At 31.8% G+C, this 10,560-nt stretch overlaps 2 pseudogenes; one reads left to right on the top strand and one right to left on the bottom strand.

Moving 5' to 3' along the window:
• Positions 1–307: 307 nt before the first annotated feature.
• On the top strand, positions 308–4,586 carry LOC107775265 (vacuolar cation/proton exchanger 2-like; annotated as a pseudogene).
• Positions 4,587–5,041: 455 nt separating this feature from the next.
• On the bottom strand, positions 5,042–9,641 carry LOC107775266 (beta-galactosidase 7-like; annotated as a pseudogene).
• Positions 9,642–10,560: the final 919 nt, after the last annotated feature.

Raw genomic sequence — 10,560 nt, 5'->3', positions numbered from 1 at the left:
GCCCATTTCGTCAAAGATAAACAACGCGGATTCTATTGTAAGTCATTCCCAACAAGAAAAAAAAATTGTAGCACAAATAAATTTATGAGAGATTATTTGTAAAAGGGATAACATACGCATGAGATTTTTGGCTATTATCAATGAAGGTAATAGATTATAGTTTTTAAGAGTTGATTGAGTTTCATGCCTATCAAAAATTTTATCTTTCTGCATATTTATGATGGTCTCTGAATGCATGAAAATATCTTGACGGGAATAAAATCTGTCCTTCTTCATCACATCCAATGAAGTGATACTGGCTATACAGATGGGATTATCAGAGGGAAGAGCAGTACTTCAGCTTGAGGATGAGGACCTTGTCAGATCTGAGAATTTTGATAGAAAGACATCTTCTTTGGGCGCCGCTCCTCAAAGATCTTCTTATGATGTCGAGGCAGATGATGACAGTCGTAAAAGTATATTGAATAGCATACGAAAGAACATTCAGATTGTTTTTTTAAAGACATGCCAGCATTTCTTGACATGTTGAGGCCTCAGGCTTAGTTTTTAACTGTGAAATGGAAGTTCTTTTGAGCTGGACAACATTTAAACTTATATATGTCCATCTTTTGATGTCTACATAATTTGAAAAGACAATAGCTTTCTGATCCTTTCTCGGTTAAACTGTTAACATTAGACATTGTATTTGGAACATAAACTGAAGGTTACTGACTTGTTTTTCTCTACAAACTTTTAAAACTGTTATACATTTTCCAAGAAGTAACTAATATCTGTTTGGTTTCATTCTTTGTATAGGCAGCTGGCTTTTTATACTGGACCTACAGGTAGTCTTGTCTTTACCTGTAGATATGCATGTCTATTGTCTCTTTATGTTAATAACTCTAGTAGAGTTGCAAAAAAGAAACAGCAAGCATCTGCGTCACTCATCTTCATTATTGCTTTAATAGATGATTTATAAGTACGTGATGTTTTTGTACCATCTACTGCTTTTTAAATTTTAATCCTTTTTCCGCATTATCTATGTAATGTGTGTGTAGGAGAGTGAGTCCCAACGATATTTATTTCAGGGATTAATCATCAATTGGCTAACTAATTTTACGCTAGTTGTCAGCCTACCACAACTCCCTTCCTTTATCAGGGCTCGAGACGAGCAATGTGAGCAAGCTCAAACGGGCAGCATAGCTTGCATTCAGTCAATACTCCACATAATCTCAGGATCTATTGACCTGTCTCCTGCACCAAGTGGTTACATACCCTTCATCTCCTATCTAAGTAGCATTATTTCCAGTAGCTGTCTTCACCAACTATTTGACTTGAACCATTAGCTTCCTGCAAAATTGCTAGTATCTTCTTTTCCACTCCTAGTTAAAACAAAATGTGCAGCCAATATATTTCATTTAAAATTTTCTAAAGCTACTATCTTAATGTTGCCTTCTGAACATCCTTACTTAAATTACCTGATAATTTAGATTTCTCAGATATAGATCTGCTGTACATGTAGCATATGTTTCAAACTTGTAGTATTAAGTATTATGTTTCTAGCAAACTTTCCCATGGTTTTTTGAAGAAAATATATATGATTAAGTTTGACCTATAAAAAAGATGTCTTGTCCTTTTTGTAGTTGCACAGTATTTAGCCGATATCATCTGGATTAATTCTCAGTTAAAACTTTTGCAGTGGGAGGACTTCTAAATGCAACATTTGGAAATGCAACAGAGTTAATAATATCTATGTATGCTCTGAAAAGTGGCATGATTCGTGTGGTACAGCAATCACTATTGGGCTCAATTCTGTCTAATACTTTGCTAGTGCTTGGATGTGCATTTTTTGGTGGTGGCATTGTTCATTCTAATAAGGAGCAGGTTTTCAACAAGGTATATTTTCATCACTCCTTACATATATGATTTCTGTACACCAATATCAATAATAGTGTATAATGATCAATGAATAACACAAGGATAATTGGATCTTTTTCAAATTTTATTTGTTAGGGAACTGCAGTGATGAATTCAGGGTTGCTTTTAATGGCAGTTATGTGCTTGCTGTTCCCCGCTGTCCTCCATGTTACGCATACTGAATTACATTTTGGGAAGTCAGAGTTGGCGCTTTCCAGATTTAGTAGCTGCATTATGTTTGTAGCATATGGCGCATATCTATTTTTTCAGCTGACAAACCAAAAGAATCTTTACATGCCAATGGCCGAGGTTGGACTTCTTACTTCATGAATTTGCTCCAAATTTTTTTCTTAGTTTAGTTAGTATAATTTCAGGAAGAGGATCAGATTGACGAGAGTTCAGATTATGAAGAAGCTCACGAGATATCAAAATGGGGCTCGATTCTATGGCTCTCTGTTATGACACTGGATAGCCGTCTTGTCGGAGTACCTAGTCAATACCATAGAGGTAAGTCCATCCTATTAAATTTCTTTATCTTTTTCGATCTTGCAATTTTGTATTCTTTAAAAATAATTAATTTCTTTCTTTTTCTCCTTGTTCCTTTACAACTTACTGGCTACTGCTACAGATTTGTATGATTGAAATGATCCAGGTATTACTTTATCATAACTCACAACAAAGAAAAGGTCCTTTTCTATAGAATCTAGCAAAAAAATTGTGGCCATTTTTTTTTTCCTTTTCCCTTTTGGTTCTTTGAATCCCTCATCCAATAAGCATGACAATGTTTTCAGGGGGCGTTCGTTGCAATAAATATTCGTGTAGCATTTATAAGTGTGATACTGCTCCCGATTGTCGGAAACGCCACTGAACATGCCAGAGCTGTTATGTTTGCTGTCAAAGACAAGCTTGTATTTTCTTCAACTTTATCTGTTACAAAGCTAATGATTTACAATCATCATTCCTCATTTACTAATTTGTGGCTGCGCAGGACATATCTTTGGGAGTGGCAATAGGCTCGTCAACACAGATTGCCATGTTTGGGGTAGGTACCTAAATTATTTTTGATCTATTTAATCAAGATATGAATGTATCTCCGTAGCTTCTTTGCAGTTCATTTCCAGCAATACACCTCACTTTTTCAGTTCTTTATTTCGAGAAATACAAAAACTTTTGTTACTCCCCCATTATAATCAAGAAAACCACAGTTTTAACTCCCAATTAATAGCAACTTCAAATGCCAAGTGAAAAAAGAAGATACTACACATGTTTTTGTTTTGATATCTTTTTTTTTCTCCTTGGTAATTTATGCTTGTTTTCATATGTTCTTTTGGTGCAGATCCCATTCTGTGTGGTGGTTGGATGGATAATAGGGTGTCCTATGAACTTGGACTTCCAAATGTTTGAAACAGCCACACTTCTTATGACTGTCCTTGTTGCAGCATTCATGCTGCAGGTATGCTATCACTCTACATATTTTACTCATTTTTCCCTTTCTGGCTTGAGATGAGTTTATATGGAGTACATGGTCAGTGTGGATTCATATGGTCGACTCCAACTTGTTTGGGACTGAGTTTAGTTGTTGTTGTTGTTGTTGTTGGCCGTTCATCTTCAATTTAGAAATATTGGTGGAGAATTCAATATTTAGCGTTGTTTCGCAGAAATTGCTTGACGACGAAATGTCTAGAGTGGCAATATCTTATCTTGTTAAAGAATGGTTAATTGGTTAACGTTGTCGCAAGTCTTGCTACGGGCTGGCTGCAGTGGCGGAGCCACATTGAACCAAGGGGTGTCAAGCGATACCCCTTCGCCGAAAAATTACACTATATTGCTAGATAATTTTTTATATTTTATGTATATATACTATACGTTGACTCCCCTCGACTTTTCGATGTAGCTAATTATTTATTTTTTGACACCCCTTAATGAAAATTCTGATTAATATGCACACTTTAATTTGAGTTGGAGTGTTCAATAGGTAATAACTTTAATTACAACGTCAAAATAGAAACTGGAGTAAAGTTTGTCCTTTTTTGTACAGGATGGAACTTCTAATTACTTTAAAGGGCTGATGCCCCTCCTCTGCTATCTTATAGTTGCTGCAAGTTTCTTTGTACATATAGATCCAGAGTCTATATGTGAGTTGCCCTCCCTCTCTTTGTGCAATTATTTTATGGTACCTTGTCGTCTCTATTGTATTTACAAATTTCTATACCTTTTTAGTGTAGATAATATACTAACATTACTATTCTAATATGTATTGTTTTCTTGTTTAGTGAAAGCAAAGTCAAACACACACGCGCACATACACAGCAGTAAATGTGCTCGCACCGGCTGCACCTCATTTCATTTGAACCCCCGTAGCTCTAATTCAGATCTTGTATATGTGTTAAAATCCACTAAATTAGTACAAATAAGGATTTCGAATCAAATAATCAAATGGACTATGGTAGAATTTCAAACTCGACTATCCCATGAAGTTAAAATCCTGGATCCACCTAAAATCTATTCATCATAATCAAATGTGTTGTAACTGACTTTGCAGAGGACAAGCCCAGAAAACATAATGGCTAAATGAGTGATTTCGTGCTAATGCTGAAGGGCCTATGAAGAGTTGCATTAGATGAAGAGCTGCCATTTTGAGCAGTGATTTTGATAAGAATGTATCTGCAGCTATAGCTCAAGCTGGTTGATCAGATTTTCCCCCATTTGTTTAGTATAGTATCTTGCTTCATTTTTTTCCCATTGCTAAAAGTAGTATGTATTATTTTTGTTTATTGTGAGCTTATTATTCATGTAGGACAATATCATATGATGTTGCCTAATAGTGCCAAAAGAAACATTGTGTGTAATTAATTCACCTAGTTAAATCTCTTAACCATGGTTAATAGGTACAAGTTGGTGTAAATAGTCGGTGCCAATAAGTTGCATAAATTTAAAATTCAAGAAGGATTGAATATGATAATACTCAATATTGGTTTCGAAGTGCATAAATAGCTAACAACGAGATTATAAATACTGAAATAACAAGTAATGATTATATAAATATTATGGTATGACGTAAATAAAGATCCATAATTTCTATAATCTTTCTAAACTTTATCTAAATATCTAATCTAGGAAATCATACTACATGGTAGATAACTAAGTTAAAAAAAAAAAAGAAACTATGAACTAATTAATTGGAGAAATTATCATCCATGATAAGTCTTGGCTAGTCTTGACACTACTCTTGTGAAACTGTTTGAACATTCACTTTTGCAGGGTGACCACCAAACTCCTCAAATATAACCAAATTGTTGTCACTCTTACGCAAGAAAGATCTTGGTACGTGATACCTATAAAGAAAAAGTGACCAAAAATTAAATTATAATATATAATAATTAAACTTTAGGTTAAAAAAATTAGAACAATATAACATACCAGCGTTGAGTAGGTTGTCCACAATTAGTTGCACACTTTTCAGGATGATAATTACCACGATAATCACATGAACTACTACAGCCATTCTCTTTCTCAAAATCATAAGAAGTTAGCCAATATCGACCAATATTATTTCCATTTACCCAAGCTGTTCCTTTTCCCAATCCCATCATATCCAACACAACAGGATCATCACCAGAGGGAGTCTTGAATGTTGTCTGTAAAAAATAAAAATAGAAAAAATCAACAAAAGAGAAGACTAAAAAAATTCCATGATTTTCCAAAGACCATATAAACCTATTTAGTATAATACATTCACAAAAGCGGAGTTAAAGGGGCAGAAGAGGTTCGTTGAAAAATCGCTTGTTAAAATAAATTATGTATATATAGTAGATGTTGAGCGTGCTTGATGAAAATTCTGTTTCAGTCACTGTAACATGTACATATGTACTATATCTTATAAAACTAAATTTGAATTATCTTCAAGAATAAGTAGTAGTAAAAACAGTACCTTAAACCATACAAACATTCTGTTTGTTTGGAGAGTTTGAGCTGGTTTCCAATTTCTATGCATGTAATCTTCATCTTCCCAAAGCTTTCTTTCAAGTCCTTCTAAACCAATCTTGTATTCCCACTGGTTATTTGTTAGATCTTTCACAACACCACTTGGTGATTTCAGCACAACTGGACCAAGAATTCCATTCTTGACCTTGTCAAAATAGGCTCCATAATTCTAAGACAAATAAAAAAATTTATTGTCAAAAAAAAAAATGAATAAATATTATCTATATAAAAAGTGAAAAATTAGAAAATTAATACTTACAGGAAATCCAACAGTGACACTAAGGAGAGATAATGTGTTCTTTCCAGGTTTGATTCAAAAGTTGCTGAAAGTCAAAACTATACTTTCCATCTTTCGCCCATTTAGTCCCTAAAATATAACAGAAATTTAAATAAAATTAAACCAAACCTTAATAAAATAAACTTACATCTTAAAACAATTATTATTTATAATACATACCAATATGCTTGCCATTGAAAAATGCATAAAGAACATGTGCATTAGTATGAATTTCAAGAACAGCTTCACCACCATAAAGTGGATCAGATTCTTTAATATCCACACTACAAAAATGCAATCAAATTAGTCGGACCAGTGGTTAAGGATACCAGATGATTAAATTAGAAAATAGAAATAATGATAAACGTAGAAATTATTAAAAAGGAAAGAAAGAAAAAGAGAAAAATATTACCTTGTGATGTACCATAAGTAGTCACTAGTATCATTTGCCACAATCTTTTGGTCAAGAAGTTGATTGGCATATAAAACACCTTTCTTTTTAATGTTGATAAAAGAAGGCTTAAGATGTGAAGGTCTCTCAGCTCTCCAACTCCAATCTAAGCCATTAGGGTTATCAGCATTGTTTGGTTTTCTCAGCATCACTTTTTTTGGAGCATTAACCTTGAAGAAAAAAAAAAGAATAGAAAATTCATTAACCTTGAAAAAAAAGAATAGAAAATTATGTATTTTGTAAAATAATTTAAATTATAAGAATAAGACATATAAATATGTCATACCTTTGCTGTATTGTATTTGACATTGACACAATCAGGAAGAATACTAACTGACCAAGCAGGAACAGTGTAGTTTTTGCCTTCAAAATTGAATATCCGATCATTTTTGTCATTTGCATTGGCTAAGAAACATACCCTTGAGCCTTGGTATTCATACACAGTAGTCTGGACAAGACCATATTAAAAACATTAGTAATTAATTAGTAAATCGAACATAAATTATTACCGAATAAATTTTAAGAATATATATAAAAGACGAAAATAAAACGGGAAAATGTATATGTATATATACTAACCGTATACTGCCAATCATCATCACCATAAGACTTTTGTGTTGCATTGCCATATGTGAGAAGTTTCTCAACGGATTTAAGTATTTCATGAAGCTCCTTGAGATGTCCATATTTAGGCTGGTTTAATTGTCCTAAAATATTTTGAGCAATAATTAGAATTACCCATTAAATAGTCATGCATTATAATCAAAATGTTAAATTTATAAAAATAAAAATATTTTTCAACTATAATTATTACCATATTCATTAAGGGGTGCGTCATAGTCATAAGTTGTGGTAATATATGGTCCTCCAGCTACACGGCCAAAGTTAGTTCCACCATGATACTACAAAGAAAAAAAAATTAAAATAATTAATTTTTATGATAGACAAAGCAAAGAATCAAGCCAAAAAAACCCCCCCAAAAAAATCAACATGAATTATTTACTAACCATATAATAATTCTGCAATGTGCCACCTTTTTGGAAAAAACGAGCAACAGCAAATGCAACATCTTCAGCAGTTCTATGAGGATCTCTACCATTATTCCAGTCTTTAAACCTTGTTTAAACCACACAAAAAAAAAAAGTAATCACATATTTAATAATCAATAATTTTTATTTAAAAGAAAAAACCATGTGTATATTAAATTAAAATTTATAAATTAATTTAACTTACCAGCCAGTCCAATTCTCCGTCCACATCTTGGGAATTTTACGTTTAGGATAAAAGTTATCAGCATAATAACCATTTGCTGTATTGATCTGCCATTTTCAAAATAATAAAAGGCGAAATTATTAAACAATAACATAAAACAATCGAGTTGAATAAGAACAAAATAAATTTTAGCGAGCCCCGTGTATAGAGTCGCGTATTTAGTAAGAGCGTTTTATCCTCCAATGCAAGATTTTCCAACGCAAATCCGTGATTTAGTCGGTTTCAATATATGTACAACATCGAGTGGAAAATTAAAAAAAAAATAAAAAACAAAAAACTAACCATGGGGTCTGGAGCATCATCTTGTTGACACATGATCCAAGGGACACCAATATTAAGAGACTCGGCAAATTTTGCACACTCTTGAATATATATTTTCCCATCATTTCCATATTCAGATTCAACTTTCCAATTGCCATATTCGTTCTCAATCTAATTTTATTGGAATTAACAAACCAAAAACAAAATTGTAAACTTCACTTCAAATATCACGAATTAATATTTTATTTTTTAAAACTAATAAAAGAGACATAAAACAAACCTGAGAGAGTATAATTGGTCCACCTTGAGAAGCAAAAAGATTTTCTTTTTTCATCATGTCAACAATCTTGCTGACAAAAGTCTTCATCTCATGCTATTAATCAAATTAAAAGAAAAATAAGTATTCGGTTTGAGAAAAATAAAGTTAGTTTAATTTTGAATTAAATGTAAACCAAAAATAATACTTACCATAAACGGAGGATTGTTGGTCCTAACAGTCATATTTTGTATGTTGTTTAACCAAACTGGAAACCCTCTGGAAGAAAAAACAAAATAAATAAATAAATAAAAGAACATTAAAAATGAAAATTAACTTAAAATATCAAATCACATGATTAAACAGAATAATTACCCGTAATTCCATTCAGCACAGACGTATGGACCAATTCTCAATATGGCATAAAGCCCTTCATTTTGTATTAATTTCATAAACTTCACAAGATCCAAGTTGCCCGAGAAATCATACTAATTATACATAAAAAAGATAAAATAAAGGAAAAAATCAATTATACAGAATAAAGAAAATCATTATCCAAAAAAGTTGGCTAATTAAATATGATAAATACAAACCTGACGATATACAGGCTCATGAGCATTCCAAAAAACATAGGTCTCAACTGCATCAAGACCTCCCTCCTTAGCTTTCTTGATCAAAGATGGCCACATCTAAAAAATATCAAAAATATTTAAAAGGTAAGGTAGGGTTCCCTACAAACGATTTAGCAAAAATTGATTATTGCTTTTATACCATTCGAACTATCTATGGAGTATTGGGCATCAAAATTTGAATATTTCTAGACGGGGAATAATTTTACTACTTGTCTTTCGTCTTTTAAACTTTGCTTTTGATTCACTACCATCATCAGGAAAAAAAAGTTGTTACGCTTTTAATAGAAAAAAAAATCATATAACATGCCTCAATTGATTTGAGATTGACGTATCACACAAGGTTGATTGATTGATAACATTTAGCATAACAAAATCACATTATATGGTACAAAATATTTTCGACCTTTTGATAAAAGAGAATAACAAATATTTGATTTACCTCTGCAGTGCTACGAGGATAATGAATGGAACCAGATAATATAATTTTTCTTTCGCCATTAATTTTTAAAGCTCGATCATCATACGTGACTTCAGTAGCAGAAGAAATCAAACAAAAAGAGAAAAGAACCACAAAAAGTAGTAAAAAACTTGTGTATGTAGCCATGGCTGGACCTAAAGTTGAAACTAACGTAGAAAGAATTATTAGAAGTGGCCTCTATTTATAATACATAGTAGTAGAGCAATTAGAGACCTAGTTGAAAACTTTGTTTTATATTCTATCTGTTATTAAATGTGAATTTATTGTGTTTTATTCAAGCTCTAGTTGTTAATTTCTATACAAGTCTAGTTTAGCGCCAACTTTCTTCCATCATTCTCTATCTCTTTTTATTCTAATTGGGTAATTCTTGAAATTTTTTGGCTAATTTATTTTGTAGATTTTGTTTTATTAATCTTATCGTGTGAAGCATACTATTTTTTTACAAAATACTTGATTTAATTCGGTCTAGTAAATATATTACGTCTACAATAACGTAACTTTTATTTTATTTTTCCATCGGAAATATACATTTTAACCTTTTATGAAATTTAAAATATTATATATTGTGAAAGCTATCAGATATAATTGGATCTTGTAAATGCCAAAGATCCAGTTAGATACCTTACGTAAATTATTATATCAAAAAAATGATTTGTTAAGGGACGAGTTCTAGCTTATATAAAACAGTTATCTTACATGTAAGTTTCAATTCTTACCGACCTCTTTCTTTTTCCTATATAATAGGGGAATATTCAATCAATAAGTTCATCGGTGATAAATTAAAATATGAAAACTTTGAGAAGCAAGAAATTAAATAACTTCGAAAATATATTTAAATTTTGAAATTTTGTGAATATTACAAACTAGTTAAAATTGACATATGTCATATGCAATTCTATCCTCTCTTTTTTCTGAGACAACAATATTGGTTTATCTTTTTGAAGTAGTACACGCCAATTCAAATACTCATTGGTGTAACAATTAATTAATTAATTTCTTGTTTTAATTGCATAGTATTTTAGGGAAATAAGTGTTATCAGTTACGCTAAAGAA

The sequence above is a fragment of the Nicotiana tabacum genome, chromosome 21 (assembly GCF_000715075.1).
Source record: "Nicotiana tabacum cultivar K326 chromosome 21, ASM71507v2, whole genome shotgun sequence".
Lineage (NCBI taxonomy): Eukaryota > Viridiplantae > Streptophyta > Magnoliopsida > Solanales > Solanaceae > Nicotiana > Nicotiana tabacum.
The sequence above is the reverse complement of the archived record's forward strand: the minus strand, read 5'-3'. Positions and strand labels throughout refer to the sequence as shown.